The sequence below is a fragment of the Procambarus clarkii genome, chromosome 66 (assembly GCF_040958095.1).
Source record: "Procambarus clarkii isolate CNS0578487 chromosome 66, FALCON_Pclarkii_2.0, whole genome shotgun sequence".
Classification (NCBI taxonomy): Eukaryota; Metazoa; Arthropoda; class Malacostraca; order Decapoda; family Cambaridae; genus Procambarus; species Procambarus clarkii.
This window is the reverse complement of record NC_091215.1, coordinates 22,013,159-22,030,830: the sequence shown is the minus strand read 5'-3', so window position 1 is coordinate 22,030,830 and position 17,672 is coordinate 22,013,159. Positions and strand designations below refer to the sequence as shown.

The window sequence follows — 17,672 nt, the reverse complement described above, 5'->3', positions numbered from 1 at the left end:
CGAAAGTCGCAGCTAAGAGGTCAAGTACCAGAGAGCTGTAAGACGGTCAACAGCGCCATTATGGTCAAAAGGAGACTAAAGTTGCTTAACTACTGTCAGGTGCTATTAAGTATATACCATACAATGCTATATAGAATAATGTCAGAGAGAGAGAGAGAGAGAGAGAGAGAGAGAGAGAGAGAGAGAGAGAGAGAGAGAGAGAGAGAGAGAGAGAGAGAGAGAGAGAGAGAGAGAGAGAGAGAGAGAGAGAGTGGCCAGCAGAACATCTGCAGAAAACCTTAAACACATGTATACATTATTAATTCACATATATTGTCAGTAATCACTGGTAATAACACATGACTTATTAAAGTCAATATTACGAAAGTATTGATAATGCCAATAAGATATTAAGGAATGATCACCCCAATCTCGCATAGCCCTGGACATATTGATCAATATTCACCTTATCAAATGATGCTTAATACTCAGTCAAATGAATTTAGGGAGATATATATAGATATGTAAACTAAAATATCTTTGCATTTGTTCAGTAAATGTTTATCAGCCATCTCCCAACAATTAAAGTATCACATGTTGCAAGTGTCAATTGCAGCAGTGGGTGCAGCCGCTGGACGGGGCGGGAGGCGGTGACAGCCTCATCTTGCCCTATGTAACAATGAAAGCAGTTTCCTGCAGAGTGGAAGGCAGTTCCACTGTCCATTACTGACTGCTGCTTTCTTCAGCAGTTGAGATGGTTCTACTTCTGTCTTCAGTCAATATCCCAACCACAGACGTTCTCGCTGATGCGTGACGTCATAGGTCTCCACCCTCATTGGCTATTTAGATCACGTGACCTATACTGCCATTGGCGGAAATGAAGTTAGAACTTTACCAGACGTCATCATGATTTACCAAAATGACATACTAAACACGCTACGTAATATCAACATTGTTAGTCAAGTTGATACGTACCAACCAGCCAGTAGTTGTTATCATCAGACGAGAGGGTCGGGAATCACATCATGATCACCACATACAAGATTCTCAAAGGAATTGATGGGGCACACGCACATGAGGCGAAGGACAGGTGGAAATTGAGTGCCCAAATGAATGAAACATAGAGGCATTAGTTTTTTTTAGTGTCAGAGTAGTTGACAAATGGAATGCATTAGGCAGTGATGTGGTGGAGGCTGACTCCATACACAGCTTCAAGTGTAGATGTGATAGAGCCCAGTAGGCTCAGGAACCTGTACATCAGTTGATTGACAGTAGAGAGGCGGGACCAAAGAGCCAAAGTTCAGCCACCACAACTAGATGAATACAGCTAGGTGAGCACACACACACACACACACACACACACACACACACACACACACACACACACACACACACACACACACACACACACACACACACACACACACACACACACACACACACAGAGTGAGAGTGAGTGAGTGTGTGGAAGAAATATAAGGCAATACTGGTACCGTGTACGTGTGGTCAACAGGTGAGAGATCACTGAAAGAGAAGTTGTGGAAGCCACCTCCATCCACAGCGTTACTGCCACACCCAACGAAGAATTCAAACGACAGAATAGTTAAATTATAACACAACAGGTACGAGAAGGCTAGCAGGCCAACCTGCCCTACAAAGAACGTCGTATTTCGCACGCATGCGTTACTAAGGCCAAAAAAAAAGTAATACAAAATTAGAAGCGGCTCGCGAGAGTGCCGCTTGGTACTCACGCACGCACGCACGCACGCACCCACGCACGCACGTGCACCAAAAAAAAATCCAGATGTGTCCAGGGAAAAAAGTAGTTGAGTGCATAGATAAATGTCAACTATTGCTGGATGTAAACAAAGTTAGTCAGGTGATGTTGAGACTCAGATCTAAGAGCAACAATGCAAGAGCAGATCTAAGAGCAACAATGCAAGAGCTGAGATCTAAGAGCAACAATGCAAGAGCTGAGATCTAAGAGCAACAATGCAAGAGCAGATCTAAGAGCAACAATGCAAGAGCAGAGATCTAAGAGCAACAATGCAAGAGCAGATCTAAGAGCAACAATGCAAGAGGATCACAAGGAAGTTATAGTCTTGTGAAGATTGTGTTCCAGACGTGTAACGACAGTACTAGAGTTCCCTTAATGCAAGACAACGCGAATTCTAAATCAATTACACACCTCGTCTCTCCCTCCCTCCCTCTCTCCCTCCCTCTCTCCCTCTCTCTCTCCGATCCCCCCTCCCACCCTTCTCCCTCCCTCCCCCTCCCTCCCCCCTTTCTCCCACACCAAGGCATGCAGCATTGATCACTTACACTGCCATGCAGAGCCATGCAACAGTCACACAAAATATATTCATTCATCAAGGTGAGGACGTTGGTCAATATTATATTGACCTGGCGTTACTGTGGGAGACACGGTCGAGATCCCTTATTGAAACATTATTGTCTACTTAACTTCAGATCATCGTAGTATGATGAAGGGTAAAAGGTATGATGAAGGGTAAAAGGTATGATGAAGGGTAAAAGGTATGATGAAGGGTAAAAGGTATGATGAAGGGTAAAAGGTATGATGAAGGGTAAAAGGTATGATGAAGGGTAAAAGGTATGATGAAGGGGTTTGGCCCTTATTCTGCCTCGATGATTTGTGGAATTCCACGTTATTTTCTCCATATACCGTGACCTACCATGTGCGTCGTGGGACCCTTTTTTGTTATCCTCTTTGTCGTTATCCTTCCCTTTGTTATCCCTCTGTCGTTATCCCCCCCTTTGTTGTTATCCTTCCCTTTGTTATCCCTCTGTCGTTATCCCCCCCTTTGTTGTTATCCCCCCTTTGTTATCCCTCTGTCGTTATCCCCCCCTTTGTTATCCCCCCTTTGTTTTTAGCCCCTTTGTCCTTATCCTACTTTGTCGTTGTTTCCTTTTGTCGTTTTCTCAACCTTTGTCGTATCCCCCTTTTCCATTGACCCACTTTTCTGGGACAACGACAAAGGGAAGGACAAGGCTGCCACCCTTTGTCGTCCTCCACCCTTTGCACTTGTCCCCTTTGCCATTGTCCACATAGTGTCACAATGTCCCTTGTGCCCCTGATTTGTGAGGCAGCCCTGACCTCATCCCCTCCCTATTGAGGCAGCCCTGACCTCTCCTCCTCCCTAGTGAGCCAGCCCTGACCTCTCCCCCTCCCTAGTGAGGCAGCCCTGACCTCTCCCCCTCCCTAGTGAGGCAGCCCTGACCTCTCCCCCTCCCTAGTGAGCCAGCCCTGACCTCTCCCCCTCCCTAGTGTGCCAGCCCTGACCTCTCCCCCTCCCTAGTGAGGCAGCCCTGACCTCTCCCCCTCCCTAGTGAGGCAGCCCTGACCTTTCCCCCTCCCTAGTGAGGCAGCCCTGACCTCTCCCCCTCCCTAGTGAGGCAGCCCTGACCTCTCCCCCCTCCCCCCCTCATCCCTTGTGAGGCAGCCCTGATGTAATGACCAAGGAAGAATTTATATGACTGTGAGGTACTTTAAACGGAATTGGAAGAAATGGGCGTGGCGTGAGTGGTGAAGAGGGCGTGGCGTGAGTATGAGAGAGGGCGTGGCGTGAGGGGGGGGGGCTGGTGGAGAGCGAGGTTGGTCATGAAATATGTAAAGAGCAGCCCGCCCCCAGACCCCCACCGTCACCGTGCTCCTCTCCACCCCCACCACCCTACGACCCCCCCCCCCCCTACCCTTACCTCTCCCACCATCCCTTACCACCCCTACAACCCCTATCCCCCCTCATCAATCCCTGACACCCCCCTCCCCCCCACCTCAACTAACCTCACCAATCCCCCCCCCCCCCCCTTAACAAACGGAAACATCTTGGGAAACTGTGACTCAGACCCCACCTTGTCCTCCACCACATCCCCCATCTCCTTAACCCCAACTTGTCACCCCCCCCACCCTTCCAACAAAGCCGTCACCCAAGTATAATGAGGCGGCACGTTATTCCCCGCCCTAAAGGTGATTAAACTCTGTCAGTCTCGCTGGCTCTGGCTTCAATACCTCGGGGAATGTATAGTCATTGTCTAGGTCGACCCCCGGGGCTCCCGGTATACACGCTATACTGAGTATACACGCTTTACTGAGTATACACGCTATACTGAGTATACACGCTATACTGAGTATAGACGCTATACTGAGTATACACGCTATACTGAGTATACACGCTATACTGAGTATACACGCTATACTGAGTATACACGCTATACTGAGACATACACCACACTGAGGGCCAGCTTCGTCGTGATATGCAGACACGATTGTCACCCCTGATCTTCTCCGATTGTCCTTCGTTGGTGGAAATTGTGTCGACCGACCGTGATTGGTGAGCTGTAAGTGGCTGTCTTTCAACCACAGGCGAGGCAGGACTCTCCACGCACCCATTTACGAAACGTGTTCATCTTTCTTTAGTCATGAAGGCTTTGTTTACACTTATGAAACAGATTAGGAGCTTCGTAACTTGGGAACCTAAGGTTACGAGCACCTCGGACCTCGTAAACTACTTAATAAATGAAACAAAATTGATTTAGGGGAGCGTTGAACATGCTGCTTTGGCGGTGTGTTCACTCACAGGATGAGTGCCGCTGCCTAGTACTGTCACTATAGCGGTGTGTTCACTCATAGGATGAGTGCCGCTGCCTAGTATGGTCACTATGGCGGTGTGTTCACTCACAGGATGAGTGCCGCTGCCTAGTACTGTCTCTATGGCGGTGTGTTCACTCACAGGATGAGTGCCGCTGCCTAGTACTGTCACTATAGCGGTGTGTTCACTCATAGGATGAGTGCCGCTGCCTAGTACTGTCACTATAGCGGTGTGTTCACTCACAGGATGAGTGCCGCTGCCTAGTACTGTCACTATAGCGGTGTGTTCACTCATAGGATGAGTGCCGCTGCCTAGTACTGTCACTATAGCGGTGTGTTCACTCACAGGATGAGTGCCGCTGCCTAGTACTGTCACTATAGCGGTGTGTTCACTCACAGGATGAGTGCCGCTGCCTAGTACTGTCACTATAGCGGTGTGTTCACTCATAGGATGAGTGCCGCTGCCTAGTATGGTCACTATAGCGGTGTGTTCACTCACAGGATGAGTGCCGCTGCCTAGTACTGTCACTATAGCGGTGTGTTCACTCACAGGATGAGTGCCGCTGCCTAGTACTGTCACTATAGCGGTGTGTTCACTCATAGGATGAGTGCCGCTGCCTAGTATGGTCACTATAGCGGTGTGTTCACTCATAGGATGAGTGCCGCTGCCTAGCATGGTCACTATAGCGGTGTGTTCACTCATAGGATGAGTGCCGCTGCCTAGTATGGTCACTATGGCGGTGTGTTCACTCACAGGATGAGTGCCGCTGCCTAGTACTGTCTCTATGGCGGTGTGTTCACTCACAGGATGAGTGCCGCTGCCTAGTACTGTCTCTATGGCGGTGTGTTCACTCACAGGATGAGTGCCGCTGCCTAGTACTGTCTCTATGGCGGTGTGTTCACTCACAGGATGAGTGCCGCTGCCTAGTATGGTCACGATGGCGGTGTGTTCACTCACAGGATGAGTGCCGCTGCCTAGTACTGTCACTATGGCGGTGTGTCCACTCACAGGACGAATGGCGCTGCCCAATACTGTCACTATGGCGGTGTGTCCACTCACAGGATGAGTGGCGCTGCCCAATACTGTCACTATGGCGGTGTGTCCACTCACAGGATGAGTGGCGCTGCCCAATACTGTCACTATGACGGTGTGTCCACTCACAGGATGAGTGCCGCTGCCCAATACTGTCACTATGGCGGTGTGTCCACTCACAGGATGAGTGGCGCTGCCCAATACTGTCACTATGGCGGTGTGTCCACTCACAGGATGAGTGGCGCTGCCCAATACTGTCACTATGGCGGTGTGTCCACTCACAGGATGAGTGGCGCTGCCCAATACTGTCACTATGGCGGTGTGTCCACTCACAGGATGAGTGCCGCTGCCCAATACTGTCACTATGGCGGTGTGTCCACTCACAGGATGAGTGCCGCTGCCCAATACTGTCACTATGGCGGTGTGTCCACTCGCAGGATGAGTGGCGCTGCCCAATACTGTCACTATGGCGGTGTGTCCACTCACAGGATGAGTGGCGCTGCCCAATACTGTCACTATGGCGGTGTGTCCACTCACAGGATGAGTGCCGCTGCCCAATACTGTCACTATGGCGGTGTGTCCACTCACAGGATGAGTGGCGCTGCCCAATACTGTCACTATGGCAGTGTGTCCACTCACAGGATGAGTGCCGCTGCCCAATACTGTCACTATGGCGGTGTGTCCACTCACAGGATGAGTGGCGCTGCCCAATACTGTCACTATGGCAGTGTGTCCACTCACAGGATGAGTGCCGCTGCCCAATACTGTCACTATGGCGGTGTGTCCACTCACAGGATGAGTGGCGCTGCCCAATACTGTCACTATGGCAGTGTGTCCACTCACAGGATGAGTGGCGCTGCCCAATACTGTCACTATGGCGGTGTGTCCACTCACAGGATGAGTGCCGCTGCCCAATACTGTCACTATGGCGGTGTGTCCACTCACAGGATGAGTGGCGCTGCCCAATACTGTCACTATGGCAGTGTGTCCACTCACAGGATGAGTGCCGCTGCCCAATACTGTCACTATGGCGGTGTGTCCACTCACAGGATGAGTGGCGCTGCCCAATACTGTCACTATGGCAGTGTGTCCACTCACAGGATGAGTGCCGCTGCCCAATACTGTCACTATGGCGGTGTGTCCACTCACAGGATGAGTGGCGCTGCCCAATACTGTCACTATGGCAGTGTGTCCACTCACAGGATGAGTGCCGCTGCCCAATACTGTCACTATGGCAGTGTGTCCACTCACAGGATGAGTGCCGCTGCCCAATAAACTCGCCCCTCGGAGCAAAACCTAATGAAGAGGTTTCGTACCCGGTTGTGTAAAGGGGTGATGAATCCTGGTGGCCGACAGGCAGATACGGTAAGGTCTGACCTGCCGTCACAGGACCTGGGAGTTCCGCCCTAACATATGGGCTGTCCAGTAGCTCTCAGCTGAGGGCGGCAATACTAGTGTAGATAAAGATGGCTGTTGTGGTGTGCTTGTTGCATCCCCAGAGGAAGGGGGGTACACACCATACGGTGCTGTGCATGGGTGGGGGTACTCACCATACGGTACTGTGCACGGGTGGGGGTACACACCATACGGTACTGTGCATGGGTGGGGGTACACACCATACGGTACTGTGCATGGGTGGGGGTACACACCATACGGTACTGTGCATGGGTGGGGGTACACACTATACGGTACTGTGCATGGGTGGGGGTACACACCATACGGTACTGTGCACGGGTGGGGGTACACACCATACGGTACTGTGCACGGGTGGGGGTACACACCATACGGTACTGTGCATGGTACACTCCGTTTCTTCACAAAAAATCGAGGCAATTCCCTTTCAAGTGGTCATATGTCTTGCAACATTGCAGTGGCCGGCAGCGCCAGAAATACTGCCCCGGTATCGAATTCTCCGCCTCATACACCAGTATAAGTATGATTGTATGGTTGTATTTTCCTAAGTTCGTTTTTTAGGCGAACTCAAGTATTGTGAGTTGCTGTGATGTATTTTCGGGATTGTTGTATTTTGCTGGCTGCTAGTCACGGCCGAAAGTGATTAATGTGTAATTGTATTTGATCTGCGGGATGAGGTGTGGTTGACGCTGTGGTTGGTGTGGTTGTAGTCGTGGTTGGTGTGGTTGTAGTCGTGGTTGACGCTGTGGTTGGTGTGGTTGTAGTCGTGGTTGGTGTGGTTGTAGTCGTGGTTGGTGTGGTTGACGCCGTGGTTGGTGTGATTGTAGTCGTGGTTGGTGTGGTTGTAGTCGTGGTTGGTGTGGTTGTAGTCGTGGTTGGTGTGGTTGACGCTGTGGTTGGTGTGGTTGTAGTCGTGGTTGGTGTGGTTGACGCTGTGGTTGGTGTGGTTGTAGTCGTGGTTGACGCTGTGGTTGGTGTGGTTGTAGTCGTGGTTGGTGTGGTTGACGCTGTGGTTGTAGTCGTGGTTGGTGTTATTGTAGTCGTGGTTGGTGTGGTTGTAGTCGTGGTTGGTGTGGTTGTAGTCGTGGTTGGTGTGGTTGACGCTGTGGTTGGTGTGGTTGTAGTCGTGGTTGGTGTGGTTGACGCTGTGGTTGGTGTGGTTGTAGTCGTGGTTGGTGTGGTTGACGCTGTGGTTGGTGTGGTTGTAGTCGTGGTTGGTGTTATTGTAGTCGTGGTTGGTGTGGTTGTAGTCGTGGTTGGTGTGGTTGTAGTCGTGGTTGGTGTGGTTGACGCCGTGGTTGGTGTGGTTGTAGTCGTGGTTGGTGTGGTTGTAGTCGTGGTTGGTGTGGTTGACGCTGTGGTTGGTGTGGTTGACGCTGTGGTTGGTGTGGTTGTAGTCGTGGTTGGTGTGGTTGACGCAGTGGTTGGTGTGGTTGTAGTCGTGGTTGGGGTCGCGATAGTAATACTAATAGTATAATAGCAATTATAGTACTTAGTAACACTAAGTACTATAATTGCAGTCACAAATCTGACTATAATGACATTTGTGAAGGCAGTAACGACAGTAACTACTGTGAGGGTAACCCCCAGGAAGCAGCCCGTTGCAGCTGTCTAACTCCTAGGTACCTATTTACTGCTAGGTAAACAGGAACATCAGGGTGAAAGAAACTGCCCATTTGTTTCCGCCAACCCGGGGATCGTACCCGGAACCTCGGGACTACGAATCCGAAGCGCTGTCCACTCAGCCGTCAGGCTCCAGGTGATATTGTCAATTTAAGCACCATGCTGCTCTATCTACCTGTAGATAGTCTACCTGCCTCCGCTACTACCTGTCTTAATCTCTACCTGCACATTAGTTAGTATTCCTGTCAAGGGGTATTCTCTCTCTCTCTCTCTCTCTCTCTCTCTCTCTCTCTCTCTCTCTCTCTCTCTCTCTCTCTCTCTCTCTCTCTCTCTCTCTCTCTCTCTCTCTCTTTCTCTGTCTCTGTCTGTCTCTCTCTCTCTCTCTCTCTCTCTCTCTCTCTCTCTCTCTCTCTCTCTCTCTCTCTCTCTCTCTCTCTCTCTCTCTCTCTCTCTCTCTCTCTCTCTCTTTCTCTGTCTCTGTCTGTCTCTCTCTCTCTCTCTCTCTCTCTCTCTCTCTCTCTCTCTCTCTCTCTCTCTCTCTCTCTCTCTCTCTTTCTCTGTCTCTGTCTCTGTCTGTCTCTCTCTCTCTCTCTCTCTCTCTCTCTCTCTCTCTCTCTCTCTCTCTCTCTCTCTCTCTCTCTCTCTCTCTCTCTCTCTCTCTCTCTCTCTCTCTCTCTCTCTCTCTCACAAACACATTCACGATATTTTCATTTCCAAAAAAGCACTGGGATCGCGTGCTCTGAGCCAGACGGCTATTTCAAAGGCGGGCTTTAATCCGTCCACGACTACGCTAATGCCTTTTTTTATTTCATAGCTTCTAGCTTAATAAAAAGCTTTAAGGTTATGCGATAACATCTCTTGAGAATGTTCAGTGTCGGTAATAAAATGCGAATTTTATTACTGGGAGAAAGAGTTCAATATATCATCCGTGTAAATCCCCCGTTTCGATCTATCTGCTAAATCCTCCTCTTTTAAATCCACCCTTTGGATGAGTTATCCAGAGCCACATGGTGTGGCTCTGGATAACACCATCCAAAGTGTGCCAGAGTCCATTGTAGAAATAACAACGCAATTTGCGTCCTGTAACTCTTGGAGGAGCCGTGAGTGAAGCCCAGTCAGTGGAACTTTTGGAGTCTTTTTAATCGCTGAAGTAGTATTGTGATGCGGGTTTGGGAGATTTAGATGTAACAAATGTAAACGAACACTTTATAGCCACCATCAAATGTCTTCAGATTTAAAGTTAGAATATAAAGCAAGGTACCCTTCCCGGCCCTATGTATCGGCTGCAATACCTCCTGGTCTTGCTGAGGCAGGTAGACACGAAGACACAGACAGACAGACAGACAGACAGACAGACAGACAGACAGACAGACAGACAGACAGACAGACAGACAGACAGACAGACAGACAGACAGACGCAGAACGTCGTCTTAGTGCTGGGTTCCTCTGTGGCAAGGCAGAGAGGCAGGATTAAATATAGAATTATTATATTTTCTTCAAAAAACATTATTTTTCTAACGTGTATTAGAAAATCATTTTAATGCAAAAGCTGAGGGTAACTTTCTTCGTTTTTCGGCGAGCAAGGCGTCGTTAGTCGCATGTTGCAAGGCGTCGTTAGTCGCATGTTGCAAGGCGTCGTTAGTCGCATGTTGCAAGGCGTCGTTAGTCGCATGTTGCAAGGCGTCGATATGTGGCATGTTGGAAGACGTCGATATGTGGCATGTTGCAAGGCGTCGATATGTGGCATGTTGCACGGCGTCGTTAGTCGCATGTTGGAAGGCGTCGATATGTGGCATGTTGCACGGCGTCGATATGTGGCATGTTGGAAGACGTCGATATGTGGCATGTTGCAAGGCGTCGATATGTGGCATGTTGCACGGCGTCGTTAGTCGCATGTTGGAAGGCGTCGATATGTGGCATGTTGCACGGCGTCGATATGTGGCATGTTGCACGGCGTCGATATGTGGCATGTTGCACGGCGTTGATATGTGGCATGTTGGAAGACGTCGTTAGTCGCATGTTGGAAGGCGTCGTTATGAGGTACGTTGCACGGCGTCGTTAGTCGCATGTTGCAACTCATCACGTGTTGTTACTAGGCAGCCTTCAAACACATTGAACATTTTGGTATTTTCTCCAAATTTCACTTGACACTGAAAGGGTCTCTGTAAACAATGAACATTTTTCCATTGCAACTTTAAAAATGCTTCGTGGCATCACAGATGAGCTCATAATGCTGCGATTAACGAGGATTTCGTTATGCTGTAAAACGTTTGTGGGTGTTTGGGTGCGTCGTGAAGATTCAATATTTTCCCCATCTTTACAGTTTCATTAAGAGAGTATATCGGACTTTAAAGGCTGGTGAAATGGTCTCCCTCTGTGAAGAAGCTCTTTAAGCCGGGCGATAACTGCTGACGCTTAAGCTGCGGGCAGCCTCGTCCTGCTTATGTTTGCAACAGCTTTATAACTACCGGAGGTGACGTCCCTGTGGCCTTTGTTGCAATATCTTCCTCTCCTTGCAATGTGCTCCCATTAAACCAGCCCCTTTTCCCCTCGATAGTGTACCATGCGGTGATGTGTGACGGCATATTTGCCACCCCAGAAAAGATAGTGAAGTGACCAGGCATCACGAATTGTGAAGATGATGTGCTGTTGATAGTAACCAGAGGAAAATAGTGATGTGATTATTTTCAGTCTTGGCTTGACGATTGCGTATAAATAAAAAAGAAAGAAAAATATAATAAAGCGACAAAAATCCATGGAATAGAAAGCCAGTGCTCATTACTGGGAAGGGAAGCCGCTGTCTGCCCAATCTCCACGGCATGAAGCATAAAAAATAAGAAAAAATCCTGTGATATTTCAGCGAGTGAAATCTTTGCAACGCATTGAACCGCACTGTTGCTACAACAACTACCACCAGCCTCCGCTACCACTGCTGCTACCACCACCACCACCCCCCATCTACTACCACCATGGAGGCTGAGACTGGTACCATCGGAGAGCTGCAGAAGTACCACAGCCGTCTACTACGGAACAGACGCCACACCCTCGCCAATGTTCGGTAAGTACTCGCTTCTCGTTTTGGCACAGCGCCTTGTTATGAGTCTGTGGCACGGGTGTCACAGAGGCACCAGACGCCTGACACCTGTCACACGGGTGTCACAGAGGCACCAGACGCCTGACACTTGTCACACGGGTGTCACAGAGGCACCAGACGCCTGACACCTGTCACACGGGTGTCACAGAGGCACCAGACGCCTGACACTTGTCACACGGGTGTCACAGAGGCACCAGACGCCTGACACCTGTCACACGGGTGTCACAGAGGCACCAGACGCCTGACACCTGTCACACGGGTGTCACAGAGACACCAGACGTCTGACACCTGTCACACGGGTGTCACAGAGGCACCTGTCACACGGGTGTCACAGAGGCACCTGTCACACGGGTGTCACAGAGGCACCTGTCACACGGGTGTCACAGAGGCACCAGACGCCTGACACCTGTCACACGGGTGTCACAGAGGCACCAGACGTCTGACACCTGTCACACGGGTGTCACAGAGGCACCTGTCACACGGGTGTCACAGAGGCACCAGACGCCTGACACCTGTCACACGGGTGTCACAGAGGCACCTGACACTTGTCACACGGGTGTCACAGAGGCACCAGACGCCTGACACTTGTCACACGGGTGTCACAGAAGCACCTGACACCTGTCACACGGGTGTCACAGAGGCACCAGACGCCTGACACACGGGTGTCACAGAGGCACCAGACGCCTGACACCTGTCACACGGGTGACTAGAGCCTTCTAACGCCTGATCACCTGTCACACGGGTGGCTATAGAGCCTTCTAACGCCTGATCACCTGTCACACGGGTGGCTATAGAGCCTTCTAAAGCCTGGTCACCTGTCACACGGGTGGCTATAGAGCCTTCTAAAGCCTGGTCACCTGTCACACGGGTGGCTATAGAGCCTTCTAAAGCCTGGTCACCTGTCACACGGGTGGCTATAGAGCCTTCTAAAGCCTGGTCACCTGTCACACGGGTGGCTATAGAGCCTTCTAAAGCCTGGTCACCTGTCACACGGGTGGCTATAGAGCCTTCTAAAGCCTGGTCACCTGTCACACGGGTGGCTATAGAGCCTTCTAAAGCCTGGTCACCTGTCACACGGGTGGCTATAGAGCCTTCTAAAGCCTGGTCACCTGTCACACGGGTGGCTATAGAGCCTTCTAAAGCCTGGTCACCTGTCACACGGGTGGCTATAGAGCCTTCTAAAGCCTGATCACCTGTCACACGGGTGGCTATAGAGCCTTCTAAAGCCTGATCACCTGTCACACGGGTGGCTATAGAGCCTTCTAAAGCCTGATCACCTGTCACACGGGTGGCTATAGAGCCTTCTAAAGCCTGGTCACCTGTCACACGGGTGGCTATAGAGCCTTCTAAAGCCTGGTCACCTGTCACACGGGTGGCTATAGAGCCTTCTAAAGCCTGGTCACCTGTCACACGGGTGACTAGAGCCTTCTAAAGCCTGATCACCTGTCACACGGGTGGCTATAGAGCCTTCTAAAGCCTGATCACCTGTCACACGGGTGGCTATAGAGCCTTCTAAAGCCTGGTCACCTGTCACACGGGTGGCTATAGAGCCTTCTAAAGCCTGGTCACCTGTCACACGGGTGGCTATAGAGCCTTCTAAAGCCTGGTCACCTGTCACACGGGTGGCTATAGAGCCTTCTAAAGCCTGGTCACCTGTCACACGGGTGGCTAGAGCCTTCTAAAGCCTGGTCACCTGTCACACGGGTGGCTATAGAGCCTTCTAAAGCCTGGTCACCTGTCACACGGGTGGCTATAGAGCCTTCTAAAGCCTGGTCACATGTCACACTAAAAGTATCATGGTGCTCTATGACATTTGCAAGTCGTGCATAATTTCCAAAAATAGCCTATACCTGTTGAACACTTTTTTTTAACTCTCATTTCGTGACTATAAGCTTCGCTACGTCGTATCGTGGTGAATGCGCAGCTTACGGAGAATAATCTCTGCACAAAAGTACCTAACAGTGCAGAAAAGCACACACAAAACACTGCCAAACATCATGGCATAATCCATAAAAGCCAGCTTACCAAACTTAAAAAGTCAGCTCCCAACAAAGGATGGTAAGGGAAATTTAACTTAAAATGTTAAATAGTAAATAACGTTAGAGCACACTCATGGAGTTCTGTTTGGTTAAGTCATTTATTATGTATTCCATACCCATCCTGTGGGTGGTGGTGGACCACATACCCATCATGTGGGTGGTGGTGGACCACATACCCATCCTGTGGGCGGTGGTGGACCACATACGCATCCTGTGGGCGGTGGTGGACCACATACCCATCATGTGGGTGGTGGTGGACCACATACCCATCCTGTGGGCGGTGGTGGACCACATACCCATCATGTGGGTGGTGGTGGACCACATACCCATCCTGTGGGCGGTGGTGGACCACATACGCATCCTGTGGGCGGTGGTGGACCACATACCCATCCTGTGGGCGGTGGTGGACCACATACCCATCCTGTGGGCGGTGGTGGACCACATACCCATCCTGTGGGCGGTGGTGGACCACATACCCATCCTGTGGGCGGTGGTGGACCACATACCCATCATGTGGGCGGTGGTGGACCACATACCCATCATGTGGGCGGTGGTGGACCACATACCCATCATGTGGGTGGTGGTGGACCACATACCCATCCTGTGGGTGGTGGTTGGACCACATACCCATCCCGTGGGCGGTGGTGAAAAGGGAACTGAACCCCACAGTTATTTTACCTAAGCAAGTAACAATCTTGTGAAGCTATTTACAAAATTGTTAACACACACACACACACACACACACACACACACACACACACACACACACACACACACACACACATACACACACAAATACATATACGTACTGTATATCTGTAGTTTTTTTTATATCAAAGGCGATTCAAGAACTGGCCCACAACAGTCTCTATTCACGACAGTTTACATGTGTGGTGAGTCAGTCACACAGTTACTAGTCTTGCTCCACACCCACCCAACTGGGCGGCAGCTTTACAGTCATGTGCTCCACACCTACAGTAAGCAAGCTTTAGATGCTTGACTAAGATTCCCGGCAGTACATCATTATTAATCAACTACTTCTACATTTCTTAAATACCATTGATAGTTATCTCTGAATTCAGCTATTTTTTGCATTAACATATATAGTGCCGCAAAGTATGCGAATAGTTCTGCTGACAGAGTTCACATTTAGTCAAGTTTACATCAGCAGATGTTGCAAACTCCCAGAGGTACTTGTAGCCGAGCCTAAGCCTAGCAGTGGTAACATCTAGAAGTCTGCTAACATTATTGGATGACCCATAGACGTGCGGTTCTTCCTGCATAATAGAATGATAGATGGAGTAACTGGTGTGAATTTCACTTTGCCTCAAGTCTACGAGATTTTGTTGATGTTCCTGGAATATTACTGCCCTCAGGCTGCTCAAAGGCAGTTCAAGTTGGTAATCAATTCCCTCTTTATGAACAAGTGTTTTAGCTAACTCATCAGTTCTATCATGCATTTGTAGACTAATATAGGAAGGAATCCACAGGAGACAAACTCTGATTCCATCATTGATGATGTCATAATATCAGTGCCTAGTGAAGCACATGCCTTCAAATGTACACATGCGCTAGTGAAGCACATGCCTCCAAATGTACACATGCGCTAGTGAAGCACATGCCTCCAAATGTACACATGCGCTAATGAAGCACATGCCTCCAAATGTACACATGCGCTAGTGAAGCACATGCCTCCAAATGTACACATGCGCTAGTGAAGCACATGCCTCCAAATGTACACATGCGCTAGTGAAGCACATGCCTCCAAATGTACACATGCGCTAGTGAGAGGCCTCCAAATGTGCACATGCGCTTGTGGAATAGATAGATAGGAAGATATTCCACCTTTGCATGTCCCTAAGCTCTTTACTGAAATAACGCGTGTCCCTCGCATGTCCAATAAAGCTCTGGGTTGCATGCACTAATCCTGAGAGCGTCTACCTAACCGGATTTCTAGCGGGTGTAGTGTGAAGTTGTGGCTGTTGCTGTGGACACGGGCCCGGGGCTCTGACCTGTCCGCTCACACCAAGTTCTTCTCGTATTAAACTTTTGGTTTTGTCCCTTGTCTGTCGCGCGCGCGCTCTCTCTCTCTCTCTCTCTCTCTCTCTCTCTCTCTCTCTCTCTCTCTCTCTCTCTCTCTCTCTCTCTCTCTCTCTCTCTCTCTCTCTCTCTCTCTCTCTCTCTCTCTCTCTCTCTCTCTCTCTCTCTCAATATGGCATCTGTTGTAATGTCCTGTAAATTTGCAACTTTTAGACAGCCATTGACACAAATGAGTATTGGCAAACACACGCACAAGCACACGTGAACCTGCTCGCCGTCACACGCAGCCAAACGCACGCATCCAAACTCACGCAGGTACCTGCAGATGAGTCAAGCAACTAATAACACCGTTTTCTCCATTTATTTACGTTACAGCTCTATTGTTATACTCCAAAAGCATGTGCTGCTGTTATGTACACGCTTCACTACTGTTTGATGTAAACTTTCAAGTCTGTAAACCATCAATCACGATCCGATAAACATACCAGCACGGAAAAATGGACTTAACTACCAACCGATTGCGTGCTATCAAAAGACCGTAATGAATGTAGTTAGTCAGGCGACATTAAATGGGATTGTGAAATGTAGGTCGTCTTTTGAGTACGTTCATAAGCTTGTTGGATATTTAAATTCCGTAAGCTGCGCGACTAGATTAAGCTGCATCGCTACATCGCGATTTTGCTTGTAGAGAAACTGCTACACAACAGCGACCTCAGTAGCTGGTGTAAATCAAGAACATAAAAGGATCTTCCCCCCAAACGGCTCGTGGAACAATTAGAGATAAGATTCAAAGCGACTATCACTATATCTAGGCACCGTGTGGTTCACAAATACTGAAAAATATAATGCCCGCCAAATTTTGTATTTATACCTTGTAATTGTCTAGTGTTCGGAACACTCAAAATATTCACTCTCGACCTGTACTCTACGCGCTAAAAGACGTAATCAGTTCACCAAAGTCTTACCTATGCTTATGCATGAACCCGAAATATGAATACATAACAGGAAAATATCTTTGCTTTATTGGACTGTTCGAAACATTTATGATGTTTATGAGTTGTTCGATGTTTTAGGCGAATAGTGACACATTAGCGTCGAAGATGGACGGTTATTGGATTTTTTCCTCGTTCCTCATACAATTTGGAACTACTATTAAGGAAGATGTGGCGGCAGATCTCTTACAGAGGTGTACCTGAGAGTCGAGGGTTTCCCGGTAAACTGCAGCACTGTAACTTTAGAGGTTTACCACCAGCGCACTCTACACAGGTTTATCTGCACTGGAAATCACCGGGTAAGGAGAGTCGTGGGTTTGATTCTTACGACCGGACGAGAAACATAATTTTTAAATAAAATGTTGGAATGTTGTATTTTGTGTTTTTAGAGGCACTAAAGTTGGCGTCAACTAAGGTCTTCGTAGTCCAAAATGTTTATTTTTTCATTGTTGTGACACTACCACATATGAAATTTATGCGTGAATTTTAAAATCAATAAATTATGCGTGAATTTTAAAATCATTAAATTATGCGTGAATTTTAAAATCATTAAATTATGCGTCAATTTTAAAATAATTAAATTATGCGTGAATTTTAAAATCATTAAATTATGCGTCAATTTTAAAATCATTAAATTATGCGTGAATTTTAAAATCATTAAATTATGCGTGAATTTTAAAATCATTAAATTATGCGTGAATTTTAAAATAATTAAATTATGCGTGAATTTTAAAATCATTAAATCATGCGTGAATTTTTAAAAATCATTAAATCATGCGTGAATTTTAAAATCATTAAATTATGCGTGAATTTTAAAATAATTAAATTATGCGTGAATTTTAAAAGGGTGTCT

General features: G+C 48.5%; 1 long non-coding RNA gene across 1 annotated transcript in view; it reads left to right on the top strand.

Annotated features, from left to right (window-relative positions):
- LOC138355112 (uncharacterized) overlaps positions 1 to 11,387 on the top strand; it is a 74,174-nt gene extending 62,787 nt beyond the window's left edge. Inside the window, exon 2 of the long non-coding RNA XR_011223830.1 lies at positions 10,978 to 11,387. This is a non-coding gene — a long non-coding RNA (uncharacterized lncRNA). The remainder of the gene's footprint in view (positions 1 to 10,977) is intronic.
- The last annotated feature ends 6,285 nt before the right edge of the window (positions 11,388 to 17,672 follow it).